Source organism: Nerophis ophidion, linkage group LG07, assembly GCF_033978795.1.
Source record: "Nerophis ophidion isolate RoL-2023_Sa linkage group LG07, RoL_Noph_v1.0, whole genome shotgun sequence".
NCBI lineage: Eukaryota > Metazoa > Chordata > Actinopteri > Syngnathiformes > Syngnathidae > Nerophis > Nerophis ophidion.
In genome coordinates, this window is record NC_084617.1 from 69,004,401 (window position 1) to 69,022,196 (window position 17,796).

The 17,796-nt window shown below is 40.9% G+C and overlaps 1 long non-coding RNA gene across 1 annotated transcript; it reads right to left on the reverse strand.

Annotated features, from left to right (window-relative positions):
* Positions 1–1,203: 1,203 nt before the first annotated feature.
* On the reverse strand, positions 1,204–3,509 carry LOC133555724 (uncharacterized). Its single transcript, XR_009807389.1, has 2 exons — positions 2,649–3,509; positions 1,204–1,818 (listed from the first exon to the last, which is right to left on the reverse strand). It is a non-coding gene; the product is annotated as an uncharacterized LOC133555724 (long non-coding RNA).
* Positions 3,510–17,796: the final 14,287 nt, after the last annotated feature.

Genomic DNA, 17,796 nt, shown 5'->3' on the forward strand with positions numbered 1-17,796 from the left:
ATTGTGAAGTTTTTTGTACCTGAAAATCAGATATCCCGGCCCCCCAGACACATTTTTTCCTCTATATCTGCTCCCCAGGTCAAAATAATTGCCGAGTGTGAACGTGTGTGAACGTGTGTGACCGTGTGTGACCGTGTGTGACCGTGTGTCTTGGCTACCACTCTTTACCGCATCTCTCCATGAACCCCGAAAAAAAACATCCGACCAGGAGCGTTGGGTTGCAGTGCATTGTGGGTAGGCGAGTCTTGTACATGATCATGTTCTGTCGGTTCATTTGCAAAATAAACCAGAGAGCACAACTCAGCTTTGATACAAAATGAAAGTAAAAATAAGACTGAGAAGATCAAAATAATTGTCAAAGCAGCATCAAAGTTGTTGAAAGAACTATCTTGGTACCGGGTGCAAGCTGTACTACGGAGAGTAGACGTGACGGAGTCATGTTACCACATTCCAACACCCTGTTAATGGTCCGGTGGAATGCCAGAAGTTTGATAGCAACCGAACATGAATTAAAGGGATATATTAAAAATATGAAAACTAAACCACGTATAATTTGTATTCAAGAAACAGGGCTGAAGCCAAAATTAAACTTTATAATAAAAGGATATATAACGATTCGTAAAGATAGGAATGAAGGGTAAAGAGGATGATGTGCCACATTTATCAAAGAAGATGTAGTCACGGGTAAAGAAACAGCAGAACCTTTAGCAAAAACATTTGTTAAAGTGCACGGTAATGATAATTTGAGAAATGTGGAAAAACAAAAGAGAGAAAAAACAATGAGTTTAAATATTGGGGAAATGATGGAAGACAACGTTAATAGCTTTACCAACACTATGGATATGACATTTTCTTTGAATGAAATGGTTCGAATTTTGAAAAAGGTTAAAAATACGTCACCGGGGAAAGACCTAGCGGGTTATCAAATGATCAAAAACTTAGGTGGCATCGTCAAAGAAGTGGTCTTGAAATGATATGACAGGATATATGAAGAAGGAGAATGACCGGCAGAGGGGAAAATTAGCGGTAACAATTCCAATATGCAAGTCAGGGTAAGACCCGGAAGAGGCAGGAAATTATAAATTTGGGTAAAAGTAATGGAAAAAAAAAAGATTAATGAAAGACTAGTATATTATTTAGAGTCAAAAGAAATAATCAAAAAACTAACAAAGTGGTAAATAATGTTCAAGACTGGGGAACGGCTTGAGGTTTAAGATTCTCTGTTGGAAAGACAAAAGTCATACATTTTACAAAGACAAAAGTACCAAACAAGCTCCAAATAAAAACTCTAAGGTGAAAATATAGAAGAGGTACAAGTATTTAAATATTTAGGAATATGGTTTGATAAAAATATGAACTAGTCAACCCACATCAGCAAAATAGATTTGATTAGATTAGATTAGATAGTACTTTATTTATTCCTTCAGGAGTGTTCCTTCCGGAAAATAAAAAAATAGGGGAAAAAGTAAAAAGGTGTTAAATATAATGAGGTCTTTGAGGGGTAATGATTGGGGGGCTGATAGGTTAACGTTGAAAACAATACATGTATATATTTATAACTTTAATTCCATCTGTTATTGATTACGGATGCATTATTTACCAATCTGCTTCAAAAACATGACTTGGGAAAATAGACCGGATCCAGTCACAGGCTTTAAGGTTATGTTGTGGAGCTACTACATCAACCCTAGTGGCAGTATTACAAGTAAAAATGAACGAAAAACCTTTGGACAAGAGGAGAGATCAACTCTCAGCAGTTTATCGGGCAACTTTAAAAGGATCCAAGCAAGGATATCCGACTTGTCCAGTGTTACCAATCTGCCAAGAAAAAGAGAAAACAAAAAAGAATAGTTTTGGGTGGATTATAGGAGACATATGTAATAAAGTTAAAATTGACAATATTAAAGTTAGTCCTACAGTACCAATGCCTGCAATACCACCGTGGATGTTTGATAACCCAAAAGAAAACATGCAATTACTAAAGAATAGAAATTTAAATAGTTACCGGATAGAAAAATGGATTGAGATATGATATATACGGATGCATCAAAAACTATATAAAAAAAAATAAAGGTAAGAGCTGTAGCAGTTATCCCACAAGGAAACATAGTATTAAATAAAATAATCAGTGATAAACTATCTGTTTTTACGGGGGAATTGGTAGCAATTTATATGGCAGTTAACTGGATAGAGGAAAACAAAGCAAGGAAAGTAGTTGTGTGCTCGCAGTCCAACAGTGCATTGATGAGCATAAAAAACATAGCATCAGAAACAAGACAAGATTTAGTTTATGAAATAGTTCAGGCAATCTATAGAATAAATAAAGCGGGAGGTGTGGTAACATTTCTTTGGGTTCCTTGGAAGATATTGTAGGATGGAATTCACAACACATAGGATATAAAGCATTATACACGTATTTAAAAAACATTGGGTTAAATAAAAGAATATAGAGTAGGGATCCATCTTGATCCACACTCCATTTCAACCAGAAGGTTGCTTGGCGGAAACAACCGCCCACCTCCGGAATCAGTCCCCGCCCATTCCCCTTAGGCGCGAAATTCATTTGAGCGAAAGACATTGGAATGAGAGGAGCTCTTTAAAGCTCCTGAGAATCTTAAAAAAGCTTACAGAAAACGAGAAAAACTTACAGCGGGTGCCTGTTGGACATTCACCGTCGTTTTCGATGATTTCCCCTCGGAGCAAGGATTCGATGTCTGGAGTCTTTGGCACAATCAAGCCTTCTCCTCTGCCTGGAACGGCCGTTGACGGACCCGCCAGCTTTAAGGGAGACCAGCGAGCCGGAGATGTAAGTAAATATATGTATATATGTATCGTATACCGCATGTTTTTTTTCTTGTAAAATGAGAATCATTTGACTCACCAGACTGCGATTGTGTTAAAACGATCGCGTTAGGATCTTACGGCAAATCCTCTATAAAACAAAATAATGAATACACACAATATTAAATAATTCGAAGGTTTAAACACACCTCGATAATCATCTTCCAACTTTGTAAGACTGTTTAAGCAAAGTTCATCGTCTTTCACTTCGTCGTCATCGGCTGGTAAAAAAAAAGTATTACAACGTCGTACAAGTGCAATGCTTTTAACGTTTAAATGCTTAAATGGAGTTAAACCAATGTCTAATAACATGGTAAAGCAGAGGTAATGGTGTGTGTGTGTGTGTGTGTGTGTGTGTGCGTGTGTGTGTGTATGTGTGTGTGTGTGTGTGTGTGCGTGCGTGTGTGTGTGTGTGCGTGCGTGTCCTGTTGATTCAAACGGTCATAAACATTTAAACTGTCAGATGGGAAGTCAGTAAAAACTGAACCCTCCTTTTGTCCCCCAAACTGACCTGTTGATTCAAACGACCGTAAAGACCAGTTGCTACGTGACACTGTGTTCTGCGATAGTTTTTTCCATCTGTTTAAATATGTTTTCGTGAGGTACGGAAGTTGTTTCAGTGCGTACGAATGTGTGTGTGTGTGTGTGTGTGTGTGTGTGTGTGTGTGTGTGTGTGTGTGTGTGTGTGTGTGTGTGCGTGTGTGTGTGTGTGTGTGTGTGTGTGTGTGCGTGTGTGTGTGCGTGTCCACCAAAAACTTCCCAATCCACGGTAGATAACGATGAAAATATCGAGAAAGGGCTTCCGTCTCTTCTTTCTTTTAGCTGAAAACTGAATACGATTTAGAAACACTCGACTTTTTTGCGGAGCGTCAATGTAAGTTTTATTATTTTTATCAATCGAAACAGGCGTTTCACTAATCATGACCGAATCGAACAAAGTCTTTACGCTAACGTATAAAGCTCCAAATAATGACTAAGACAATGTCTAATAACATGGTAATAACAGTGCGTACGAATGTGTGTGTGTGTGTGTGTGTGTGTGTGTGTGTGTGTGTGTGTGTGTGTGTGTGTGAAGTGCGTGCGTGTCCACATCTCCACACGTAACATTCCCAGCCATCAATACATCGAAATCTGGAAGTTGTTTCAAACGATCGTAAACATTTAAACTATCAAATATATGGTCACATGCTGCTCAGATGACATTGCTTTCTTAAAAAAACTGAACCCTCCTCTGTTCCCTGTCAGGTCTTAACTCCACCCTTTTCCTGGTTTAACCACTCCCACCGCAGGTCTTAACTCTGCCCTCTTTCTGTTTAAAACTCCACCCTCTTCCTGGTTTAACCACTCCCACCGCAGGTCTTAACTCCACCCTCTTCCGGGTAAGCCACACCCACTTGACCTTGACATTTGAACCTGACATTTGAACCTGACCTTTAACCTTGACCTTTAACCTTGACCCCCTCATAAATCATTAACCTTTGAACTTGACCCCTCATAAATCATTGACCTTTGACCTTGAGGGTCATAAATCATTGTTTTATGGGGGGTCATAAATCACTTTTGACTAAAGGTAGGGACTTAACTTCTCTCACGCTCCCAATATTGTTGTCTGGGTGGAATTCGGGAGAAATTCGAGGGAGAATGGTTGCCCCGGGAGATTTTCGGGAGGGGCAGTGAAATTCGGGAGTCTCCTGGGAAAATAGGGAGGGTTGGCAAGTATGTTCCAGTCCCATGTGACAGAATAAACAACTTGAATGTGGTCTTTCTAAGGCAGGGGTGGGCATTACGTCAATCGCGATCGACTGGTCGATCTCGGAGGGTGTGTCAGTCGATCTCAAGCCAGGCATTAAAATATATACATAAAAATGAGCAATCATCAATCATACCAAGACTTCACTTTCGTCAGTTGTTTGACATTCTCGGCACCCGAGGACCTTGTGAGATGACGCTGGCTGCTGCGAGCTCATATTTAAGAAAAAAATCACTAACAGAGCGGACGCAGAGAAACACATTTTATTTCTAGAGACTCCGTACCTACTGTCAAAACTCTAAAGACCGACTGCACAGTTCCTGTCTTCACCATAAAAGACCTGTTTCATCCTGCCTGTGCTAACAAAATAAGAGTCTCAGAAAGCTAGCGTGCACAAGCTAGCAAGCAACGGAGTTTGATGCCAATGTATTTCTCCCCCGCCCTCAGCGACCGCTTTCTCACTTGCTTGCCCACCCGCACAGTCACTGACGTCCCTCACCTGCTGCCAGACATTAAAGGGCCACACACATATGCTACTCTCATAACAAAGTGTTTAAAAACGAGTATGCAAGTTGGACAAATGAGATGCCAAATCCAACCACTTTCATGTGGTATTGGACAGAAAGGAGGACTTTTTTTTTCCTCCATTTGAAAATGCGGACGTTATCAGCACCACTGTCTAATTCCAATCAATGCAAGTCATCAGAATCAAATACACCAACTTATATTCTTGTCTTCATGAAAGAAAGGAATCTATGTGTGTTAAACATGCTTGTATTATCATTAAACACCATCAACTTGTTAACAAAAATGTATCTTTCATAAATAAATAAATATAAATTATAAATAGGAATGAGGTAGATCTCCTCGACTTGGTCAATTGAAAAGTAGCTCGCCTGCAGAAAAAGTGTGAGCGCCCCTGTTCTAAGGTAATCTTATCTTAAAGATGCAACAACTTTGATCTGTGATTAATTACAATTGATTAAGAGTTAACTATAGCAAAAAAAAAACTGGTTGATTGTGATGAAATTTTTTTACTATTTGACAGCCCTAAAAAACACACGTCATGTAATACAATCTAAGGTTTTTGCATAATTGAGTTAGCAAATTTTGGATGCGAGACAAGGACACGGAGAGACAAAAATCAGCTAGAAAAAAATATATGTTGTCTTCTATCCAAGTTCCTTTTACTTGAGATCAAGCAATCTTCCTGTTGTGTGTGCAACAGATGTTCCACATGGATAGGCACAAATAGAAGAAATGAGAAATTGGGTAAGAATGTGAGTCAGTAGCTGGAGAACTCCCAGCTCTGTCGGAGGAGGCTGATGAGAAAAACACAGCATCTGCAATTCTTCTTTTTCATCACAACCTCCGTCATGAAGGTTCGGCCTCATCAGTGTGGATTTTATTTACAATGCAAATCCTGTCACGTGTTATTTGTATTTCCTGTTTTACAATGTTTTACAGAACAGTATTTCACTGAAACCCACAAAACACATCTGTATGCAGTCATCACAGTTAGTTAAGAACTGCTCTGATAAACACACTCACTTATTTGGTGATATTTTCTCTTTATCTACTTCCTGTTCCTCAATTCTATCTATTTCAACCCGCTGGTCGACGCCACAGAGCCTCGGTTCTGCTTCAAAGTTTCTTCCCTAAAATGAGTTTAAAAAAAATACTCAGTGATAGGCTGCACTCCAGGAAGGGAGTCTACACTGAGGCCAAGGAAAAACAACCTCATAGCCATAGCACTGTTAGAATAATTATATATAAGTTATCACATAACTCTTATGCTTAAAGGCCGTTGCTCTAGGTCAGGGGTCGGGAACCTTTTTGGCTGAGAGAGCCATGTAAGCCAGATATTTCAAAATGTATTTCCGTGAGAGCCATATAATATTTTTTTAACACTGAATACAACTAAATACAACATTTTTAGAGTACAATAAGTCTCTTATTTCTTTTATAACATTGTTATTCTAAAGTTAACCAATAATAAATATAATACTTCTTACCATTAATGGGACATCTTGAACAGGTGCCATAGAAAACAAATGGTTGGATTAAAATGCATGAGAATTTTTTATAATTTGAACATTATTTTTAACACTGTGATTACCAGCGGAATTAATAGTTACTTATTGTGTTAAGCAATGTCAGCTAAGATTTATCTGAGAGCCAGACGCAGTCATCAAAAGAGCCGCATCTGGCTCTAGAGCCATAGGTTCCTTACCCCTGCTCTAGGTATTATCTAATGCAGGGGTGGGCAATTAATTTTCACCGGGGGCCGCATGAGCAACCCGAGCACTACTGGAGAGCCACACCGACAATATGTCAATTGAATTTTGCTCAAATTCCATCCATCCATCCATCATCTTCCGCTCATCCGAGGTCGGGTCGCGGGGGCAACAGCCTAAGCAGGGAAGCCCAGACTTCCCTCTCCCCAGCCACTTCGTCTAGCTCTTCCCGGGGGATCCCGAGGCGTTCCCAGGCCAGCCGGGAGACATAGTCTTCCCAACGTGTCCTAGGTCTTCCCCGTGGCCTCCTACCGGTTGGACGTGCCCTAAACACCTCCCTAGGGAGGCGTTCGGGTGGCATCCTGACCAGATGCCCGAACCACCTCATCTGGCTCCTCTCAATGTGGAGGAGCAGCGGCTTTACTTTGAGTTCCTCCCGGATGGCAGAGCTTCTCACCCTATCTCTAAGGGAGAGCCCCGCCACACGGCGGAGGAAACTCATTTCGGCTCCTTGTACCCGTGATCTTATCCTTTCGGTCATGACCCAAAGCTCATGACCATAGGTGAGGATGGGAACGTAGATCGACCGGTAAATTGAGAGCTTTGCCTTCCGGCTCAGCTCCTTCTTCACCACAACGGATCGGTACAACGTCCACATTACTGAAGACGCCGCACCGATCCGCCTGTCGATCTCACGATCCACTCTTCCCCCACTCGTGAACAAGACTCCTAGGTACTTGAACTCCTCCACTTGGGGCAGGGTCTCCTCCCCAACCCGGAGATGGCATTCCACCCTTTTCTGGGCGAGAACTATGGACTCGGACTTGGAGGTGCTGATTCTCATTCCGGTCGCTTCACACTCGGCTGCGAACCGATCCAGCGATCAATTATTATTGATATACTGTAAAATAAATAATAATAATAATAATTTAATTTAACCAAAGTTTATACTGCAGTTATCCCATATAAGAAGATGAGCAGCTGGGCGGTGTCACGTACATCGCAGCCAGCGAAAAACAGTCAAAGTCGGCCGTTTTGTTCTCCAGCTGAAGATCCAAGTGTCCAGCGATGGTCTCAACCCGCCTCGTTACAGTGCGTCGGGAGAGTGACACGTTCCCAAATGCGCCCCTCTTCTTCTGGCATATCAGCGCAACAGAGTCCAATAAGCGCTCCTTAATAAAAACTTAATCAGAAAACGCCTTACTTTTTCTGGCGATTTTGTGAGAAATGACGAAACTTGTCCTGACAGCTGCATATCTGGGGGTGAGAAATTTGGCAAAAAGTCCTTGTTGGGTTTGCAGTTTTACCATCCATCAACGCATCAGCCTCCCTTGCGCGTGCTTCATCAGACAGATTCTGGTATTTTATTTCATCTCTGTAAAGAAATTCTTGGCGGTCCATGTCTTGTTAAAAACACGGCATTCGTCATCAACTTTCATTTTTTTAGCGTTAGCTGACATCTTGGTGGTAACCGGGCATCACTTGTCGCTGTGCACCTTCACTCACAGGTTACACTTTTCAAAATAAAAGCAGCACATTTGTATTGCACGCATGACATAGATGGTTTTTTTTATTTATTTTGTCATTTGTGATTGCCGCTGTTCACATTCACTCACAATTGTGCACGGGCATACGTCCACACGGAAGTAATACAAATAACGCTTTTCAAAACAAAAGCAGCACCGTTGTATTGCACACTCGACATAGATACTTTTTAAAATTTAGTTTGTAATTTATGATTGGCCTCACCCGGGCTGGACAGGGACACACAAAGGGCCAAATGGGGCCCTTCGGCCGCAGAATGCCCGGGTCTGATCTAATGTGTTCAAGCTGTACTTTTTCTTTGCGTGCAAAGGCACAAAACTTGTTATCTTCCACTGCAAGTTAATAGTTGCCTCGTCGGAACTGTTTCTGTTGTGTAGCGTGCTAACAGCCAAGGACGGACCTCAAGTACCTCAACGAAGATAAAGCAACAGGCAAAGCAGAGACAGGGCAAAATCACAAGGCTCAGCACATTTACATTCTTAATAATCATGTATTGTGTCTACTGAGCTGCTTGCATAATATGTGACCTGTCCCTTTAGAAGCATCCTCAGCGATATAACTAGGGAACTCCTGAATTAAAATGGGGGGTGCGGGGGCTGTTCCTCAGAGCGTGGGGGGGGGAGACTGTAACTGAGTGTGCAGCTCCATGCGTTCTCCTCATGAGCAAAATTTAACTCTGTCTCTGCCTGATTCCTTGCTTCTTGTTCGGTTTAATAGATAGTTTGGTGCTTAAACCTGACAGCACACATGAACAAGTTACATAGACTCAACAAAACTTGCAACAGAGGGGCGGGAGTAACAGACTGGGGTCTGTCTGTGAGGAAGTCAAGCTGCCAGTTGCATAGGGGGGTATTGTCTCCAAGGGGGGCCAGTTTGCTCACCAAGTGCTGCGGGATGATGGTGTTGAATCTTAGTTTTGCTAATTCATTTTTCATGTAACATCATTGCATCAAAATGCCTCGTTTGTGACTCCTTGTTGACAATGGCTATAAAAGGATCCTTGTTATTATCCGATCCGGTGGCCATGTACTGCTTGCCTGTGTATCGGCTGGGGACATCTCTGCGCTGCTGATCCGCCTCCGCTTGGGATAGTTTCCTGCTGGCTCCGCTGTGAACGGGACTCTCGCTGCTGTGTTGGATCCGCTTTGGACTGGACTCTCGCGACTGTGTTGGATCCATTATGGATTGAACTTTCACAGTATCATGTTAGACCCGCTCGACATCCATTGCTTTCCTCCTCTCCAAGGTTCTCATAGTCATCATTGTCACCGATGTCCCACTGGGTGTGAGTTTTCCTTGCCCTTATGTGGGCCAACCGAGGATGTCGTAGTGGTTTGTGCAGCCCTTTGAGACACTAGTGATTTAGGGCTATATAAGTAAACATTGATTGATTGATTATGTAGCAATAACTTATGACATGATATAACTTTTATGGACAGCATTTCTGGGTGCAGTCAATTGGGGTTGAGGGGATTCCGTTTGGTGGCTGCAGGATTAGGTCTCTGCTTTTTGCAGATGATGTGGTTCTGATGGCTTCATCTGGCCAAGATCTTCAGCTCTCACTGGACCGGTTCGCAGCCGAGTGTGAAGCGACTGGGATGAGAATCAGCACCTCTTTCCATGGTTCTCACCCGGAAAAGGGTGAAGTGCCATCTCCGTGTTGGGGAGGAGATCTTGCCCCAAGTGGAAGAGTTCAAGTACCTCGGAGTCTTGTTTACGAGTGAAGGAAGAGTGGATCGTGAGATCGACAGGCGGAACGGTGCGGCGTCTTCAGTAATGCGGACGCTGTATCGATCCGTTGTGGTGAAGAAGGAGCTGAGCCGGAAGGCAAAGCTCTCAAATTACCGGTCGATCTACGTTCCCATCCTCACCTATGGTCATGACCTTTGGATTCTGACCAAAAGGACAAGATCACGGGTACAAGCGGACAAAATTAGTTTCCTTCGCCGGGTGGTGAGGCTCTCCCTTAGAGATAGGATGAGAAGCTCTGCCATCCGGGAGGACTTCAAAGTAAAGCCGCTGCTCCTCCACATGGAGAAGAGCCAGATGAGGTGGTTCGGCCATCTGGTCCGGGATGCCACCCAATCGCCTATCTAGGAAGGTGTTTCGGGCACGTCCAACCGGTAGGAGGCCACGGGGAAGACCCAGGACACTATGGGAATACTATGCCTGGGAACGCCTCGGGATTCGCCGGGAAGAGCTGGCCGAAGTGGCTGGGGAGAGGAGAGTCTGGGCTTCCCTGCTTAGGCTGCTGCCCCCGCGACCCGACCTCGGATAAGCGGAAGAAGATGGATGGATGGATGGATAATATAACGTTCACATAAATACAGTATGTGTCACAAAACTAAGCCAGGCTTATTTTCCAGTCAGTGTGCAATCACCCTGTCTTTGACAGCTGATCAGTTCAGGGTAGAAATCCCCTCTCTCTTTAAATCCTCCGGGACAATCTCCAGAGTGCTCAAGAAAATGCGTGTATAGATATCTGTATGATACACGCTGTCCCTGAGCCACAATCCTCTTGGGAGTTGGGGCAAATTGCAAGAGATCTGTTGTTCTCTTGTCTACAGCTTTATTCCTGCTATGATTAACAACCACAGCGTTCTTCGATACGTCATTTCATAAAAAGCTTTGAACATGGCTCCTATTGATTTGGACCTCAGTCCATTTGCATCGCAGATATTGTCGGCAAAATGGGAGCGGTCCTGTCCAATAGCTGCCTGGGTGGGCTCCAGCTCATCCGAGACTCGGGATAGAATATGAAGAAGAAATTAATATCCTGTTACTTGTGTAAATGGAAAATTACACTACTCCAAAAGAAGAACTGACAAAAGTTTTAGCTGGGGCGTGCAGAGGGATGGATTACTGACGTAGTATGGCTATTTGTAATCCTTATCATCCCCTGTCAAGGACAAGACAGAGAAAATTAATCGACTCGGAGGGTTAGAACAAGGAGAGGCATCGACTGACGAGGTCAGAAGTTAACATGCACTCATCATGGGCAGAAATGTTCAATTGATTTTGGGCCTTTAAGGACTCATTTTAACATGTTGTTTTTTAAAACTTACACCTTTTAATAGCTTTTTTAGAACAACACTAAAGATGTTACGATTAGAGTTTGTTTTTTTTTGCTGCAGATTGCAAAACCGATCATGTATGAGTGAGATTGGCCGATATCAATACCATCCACACATGTATTAACTGTATATTTTTCTATATACTGCATTTACGTATTTGTCATGTCTTGGTGATCATGTTTAGTTTGGCTGTGTTCTGTTTGGTTTTTGGATTTTGGCAGTTCCTGTTTTGTTTCCATGACAACCCATTAATTTTCACCTGTCCTCATGTCACGCACCTGATTCATTTGGACTCACGCACCTGTTGTTAATCACTCACCACTATTTAAGCCTGTAGTTGCCAGGCAGTCAGCCTTGCAACATCACATTCATGCTCTGCACTCTTGACAGTCCGACTACTCTGTCCAGGTCACAGTTCTATTCTTGGTGTTGGCTTTTATCAAATAAATTTCCCCAAAAAATGTGACTTCTACTCCAGTGCGACTTAGATATGTTTTTTTCCTTCGGTATAGCTCGGTTGGTAGTATGGCTGTGCCAGCAACTTGAGGGTCGCAGGTTCGATTCCCGCTTCCGCCATCCTAGTCCCTGCCGTTGTGTCCTTGGGCAAGACACTTTACCCACGTGCTCCCAGTGCCCCCACACTGGTTTAAATGTAACTTAGATATTGGGTTTCACTATGTAAAACACTTTGAGTCACTCGATAAAAGCGCTATATAAATATAATTCACTTCACTTCTTTATTATGCATTTTCGGAAGGTGCGACTTATACTCCGGAGCGACTTATACTCCGAAAAATGCGGTAATCTGTTTCAGATCCACAACAATATTAACAGAAATATCTACCGTATTTTTCGGAGTATAAGTCGCCCCGGAGTATAAGTCGCACCTTCCGAAAATGCATAATAAAGAAGGAAAAAAACACATATAAGTCGCACTGGAGTATAAGTCGCATTTTTTGTCAGTTCCGGTTTTTTCACTCCCTGGTTTGTATACATACCGAAAAAATATGGTAGACATTTGTGTTAATATTGTTGTGGATCTGAAACAGATTACCGTATTTTTCGGAGTATAAGTCGCACTGGAGTATAAGTCGCATTTTTGGGGGAAATTTATTTGATAAGACCCAACACCAAGAATAGACATTTGAAAGGCAATTTAAGATAAATAAAAAATAGTGAACATTTTCGGAAGGTGCGATTTATACTCCGGAGCGACTTATTCTCCGAAAAATACGGTAATCTGTTTCAGATCCACAACAATATTAACATAAATATATACCGTGTTTTTCGGAGTATAAGTCTCTCCGGAGTATAAGTCGCACCTTCCGAAAATGAATAATAAAGACGGAAAAAAACATACATAAGTCGCACTGGAGTATAAGTCGCATTTTTTGTCAGTTCCTGTTTTTTCACTCCCTGGTTTGTATATATATAGAAAAAATATGGTAGACATTTGTGTTAATATTGTTGTGGATCTGAAACAGATTACCGTATTTTTCGGAGTATAAGTCGCACTGGAGTATAAGTCGTTTTTTTGGGGAAATTTATTTGATAAAACCCAACACCAAGAATAGACATTTGAAAGGCAATTTAAAATAAACAAAAAATAGTGAACATTTTCGGAAGGTGCGATTTATACTCCGGAGCGACATATTCTCCGAAAAATACGGTAATCTGTTTCAGATCCACAACAATATTAACAGAAATATCTACCGTATTTTTCGGAGTATAAGTCGCTCCGGAGTATAAGTCGCACCTTCCGAAACTGCATAATAAAGAAGGAAAAAAACATATATAAGTCGCACTGGAGTATAAGTCGCATTTGTTGTCAGTTCCTGTTTTTTCACTCCCTGGTTTGTATATATACCGAAAAAATATGGTAGATATCTGTGTTAATATTTTTGTGGATCTGAAACAGATTACCGTATTTTTCGGAGTATAAATTGCATTTTTGGGGGAAATTTATTTGATAAAACCCAACACCAAGAATAAACATTTGAAACGCAATTTAAAATAAATAAAAAATAGTGAACATTTTCGGAAGGTGCGATTTATACTCCGGAGCGACTTATTCTCCGAAAAATACGGTAATCTGTTTCAGATCCACAACAATATTAACAGAAATATCTACCGTGTTTTTCGGAGTATAAGTCTCTCCGGAGTATAAGTCGCACCTTCCGAAAATGCATAATAAAGAAGGGGAAAAAAATACATAAGTCGCACTGGAGTATAAGTCGCATTTTTTGTCAGTTCCTGTTTTTTCACTCCCCGGTTTGTATATATACCGAAAAAATATGGTAGATATCTGTGTTAATATTTTTGTGGATCTGAAACAGATTACCGTATTTTTCGGAGTATAAGTCGCACTGGAGTATAAGTCGCATTTTTGGGGGAAATTTATTTGATAAAACCCAACACCAAGAATAGACATTTGAAAGGCAATTTAAAATAAATAAAAAATAGTGAACATTTTCGGAAGGTGCAATTTATACTCCGGAGCGACATATTCTCCGAAAAATACGGTAATCTGTTTCAGATCCACAACAATATTAACAGAAATATCTACCGTATTTTCTGGAGTATAAATCGCTCCGGAGTATAAGTCGCACCTTCCGAAAATGCATAATAAAGAAGGAAAAAAACATATATAAGTCGCACTGGAGTATAAGCCGCATTTTTTGTCAGTTCCTGTTTTTTCACTCCCTGGTTTGTATATATACCGAAAAAATATGGTAGACATTTGTGTTAATATTGTTGTGGATCTGAAACAGATTACCGTATTTTTCAGAGTATAAGTCGCACTGGAGTATAAGTCGCATTTTTTGTGGAAATTTATTTGATAAAACCCAACACCAAGAATAGACATTTGAAAGGCAATTTAAAATAAATAAAGAATAGTGAACAACAGGCTGAATAAGTGTACGTTATATGACGCATAGTGTAACATATTATGGTAAGAGTCATTCAAATAACTATAACATATAGAACATACTATACGTTTACCAAAAAATCTGTCAATCCTAATCGCTAAATCCAAAGAAATCTTATACGTCTAGTCTCTTACGTGAATGAGCTAAATAATATTATTTGATATTTTACGGTAATGTGTTAATAATTTCACACATAAGTTGCTCCTGAGTATAAGTCGCACCCCCGGCCAAACTATGAAAAAAACTGCGACTCATAGTCCAAAAAAATACGGTAGTTGGATTCAACATTATTTCAAATTCAGTCTTCGTCGGATCTTTTAGAATGAAAACTGAGGTCCAACTGTATATTTGGCCTAATTAAGTGCTGGGGCTTCAGGAATGCATTTTAACTTGTCAAGACCAAGGCTCATTATTGATCATGATTGAGTGCAGCTGCTAGTTTCTCTAGTGGAGACATTTCTAAAGGACAACAGATTTTTTAAAAATCATTGTATATATTATAAGTATTAATTTTTTGATGTGTCATCACAGTGCCATGGTCTGGAAAAAGACCCACATTGTCACCCTTAAATGAAAGAAACTTGGTTAGGCTGTTAAGGAGCCTGCACCAAGGCTCAAGTCTGCCATCAACTGGAAACTGGTGGAACGCCAGAACAGTTTTACATCACCATGGACTTAGAAAGTGCTGGTTAAAGAACTGCATAATCTGACACGTAATACCTCAAATTGGAACTGTATCGGATATCAAATATATACAATGATATATTATAATACATCAAATTGTTTTTGCAGCGCCCCAAGAGAATGCCGTCCTTGCAATTGCCATGATATTGCCCTCGTATCTAAAACTGCCACTTTGATTGATTGATTGAAACTTTTATTAGTAGATTGCACAGTACAGTACATTTTCCGTACAATTGACCACTAAATGGTAACACCCGAATACGTTTTTCAACTTGTTTAACCTTCGTCTTGTGTTAGGGTCGGCACCGACCCGTTTTAGTTTTTAAATGCATAAAAACACCACATACATTTATTTTTTTTGCATCAAAGCTTTTTGACTTTGTCAGGAACCTCTTTGTCAACAAAATAAAACATTTTAATTTTTTTCACTAAATTATAAAATGCTCTGGTAGAAATTATGCCCTTGGTGTTGTTAGGGTCGGTTTCGACCCAGTTATAAAAATAAGATGATAAAGCAATGATAAGAGCCAAAACTGAACACACTGACAGCCAGCTCCTCTCCCAATCATGTGAGCTTTAGTGGATTTTCATTTTACCTTGTTATCCTGTACAAAAACAAACAAAAGACGGACACTAAAGGTGTCACTTTTTGCAGCTCTGATTTTGTTTTTTTATTAGTTTTGGAACTAGTAATCTATTTCTCTTGGTTTCATTTGCTTGATTGGTTGTTGTTTGTTGATGTTGGATTTCTGTTGCTGAAAAATATACTTTTTAGCCTTTTTCTTGAAGTAAATATATATGGGTCGAAATTGACCCGTAACACCATAGATGTTACTATAGTTAAAATTCTTAAATGAAAAAAAAAATAAAACACATTTATTTAAGAGATGTGTTCCAATACCCCTTAGTAATAGTTAGGTAACACAACAACCTTTTTTTTATGTATATGATTCTCTTGAGGTTCGTTTTACCATTTTAAAAAATTGAAATCGGGGGTATACTGACAAAAAAAAGGCCAAAGGCCCAGACCAAAAATATTAAAACCAATATTTTCAAGGATAAGGAAGCCTAACGAGGTAACCAAGAGAGGAGAAACAAATTGGATGATAGATCATTGTTTTTAGTGTATTTTACAGCTGATTTAAGACATGGGTCAAAACCGACCCGTTAACATAAGAGATGGTAACAGAAAGCTAACACAAGAGGAAGGTTAAGTCGGGGTCCAGGTAAATCAGTTCCTGGTAAATTGCCTGTTCTTTATTTGACTCGCTGTTGGGAGCAAAACCAAGTTTATCCAAATTATGATGTTGACATGTTGAAACGGAAACCAACTGTCAAACTTGCATACTTAATCCTACATGATCAAAAGAGAAGCATATTTCCGCCTACTACCGGTCTGCCGTCAGGGCCAGCAAGGCCTTCTATGCTGGCCTACCATTAATCATGATCATAAATTAATAAAAGTTCATTTAATTTAGAATTTAATTTTCATAAATATATAAACGCATGCTCTTCATGTCATATTAAGCTCCAGTGTTGCTGTCTTTAAGTTAGAGCTTTTATCCAATCAGAATTCAGAATATAAGCATTTAAGTCCCATCTTAAAACTCATTTGTATACTCTAGCCCAGGGGTCGGGAACCTTTTTGGCTGAGAGAGCCATGACAGCCAAATATTTAAAAATGTATTTCCGTAAGAGCCATATCATATTTTTATAACACTGAGCACAACTAAATGCGTGCATTTTTAAGTAAGACCAACATTTCTAGAGTATAATAGGTCTCTTATTCTTTGTAATAACATTGTTATTCTGAAGCTAACTGTGGAGGGGGCGTGGCCTGCGGGCCTGCAGCGAAGCGGGGTGTTGCTAGGACCGGCCTTGAAATCAGCGACAGGTGCGTAGATGGCCCACCGGGGCCTTGTTACCTAATCACCTGTCGCTATGTTATAAGCAGCAGCCAGGAGGAGAGACGGGGTTGGTGCTGGAGCCAGAGCACGAGCCAGAACGAAAGAGAAAAAGACAATTGCTGGAAAGCAACTGAGAGACTCATTGAAAAATGAAACAATACTGTAACCCTGAAACAGGGTCTCATGTCGGTTCTTGGTGGTCTGAAGAACCCCCAGGAGGGCAAGCCCCACACTAACCAATAATAAATAAATAACTTCTTACCATCAACGCAACTTCTTGAACAGGTGCGGTAGAAAACAGATGGATGGATTAAAAATGCACGATGTTTTGCATTTTGAACATCATTTTTAACACTGATTACAAGTGGAATTATTCATTATTTATCGTGTTAAGCAATGTCAGCTCAGATTTACCTGAGAGCCGGATGCAGTCATCAAAAGAGCCACATCTGGGCTCCCGAGCCATAGGTTCCCTACCCCCTGCTCTAGCCTTTAAAATAGACCCCCTTTTTAGACCAGTTGATCTGCCGTTTCTTTTCTTTTCTACTCTGCCCCTCTCTCCCTTGTGGAAGGGGGGGGGGGCACAGGTGTGGTGGGCATGGATAAAGTGGTGGCTGTCCAGAGTATGGACCGCTTGCCTGTGCATCTCTGCGTTGCTGACCCGTCTCGCTTGGGAAATACAGGAGTTTCTTGGAAAATTTAGGAGGGTTGTAACGTGGCTCCCATTGTTTGCTTTATTTTGTGAAACGGGTCGAGTGTGAAGCGACCGGAATGAGAATCAGCACCTCCAAGTCCGAGTCCATGCTTCTCTCCCGGAAAAGGGTGGAG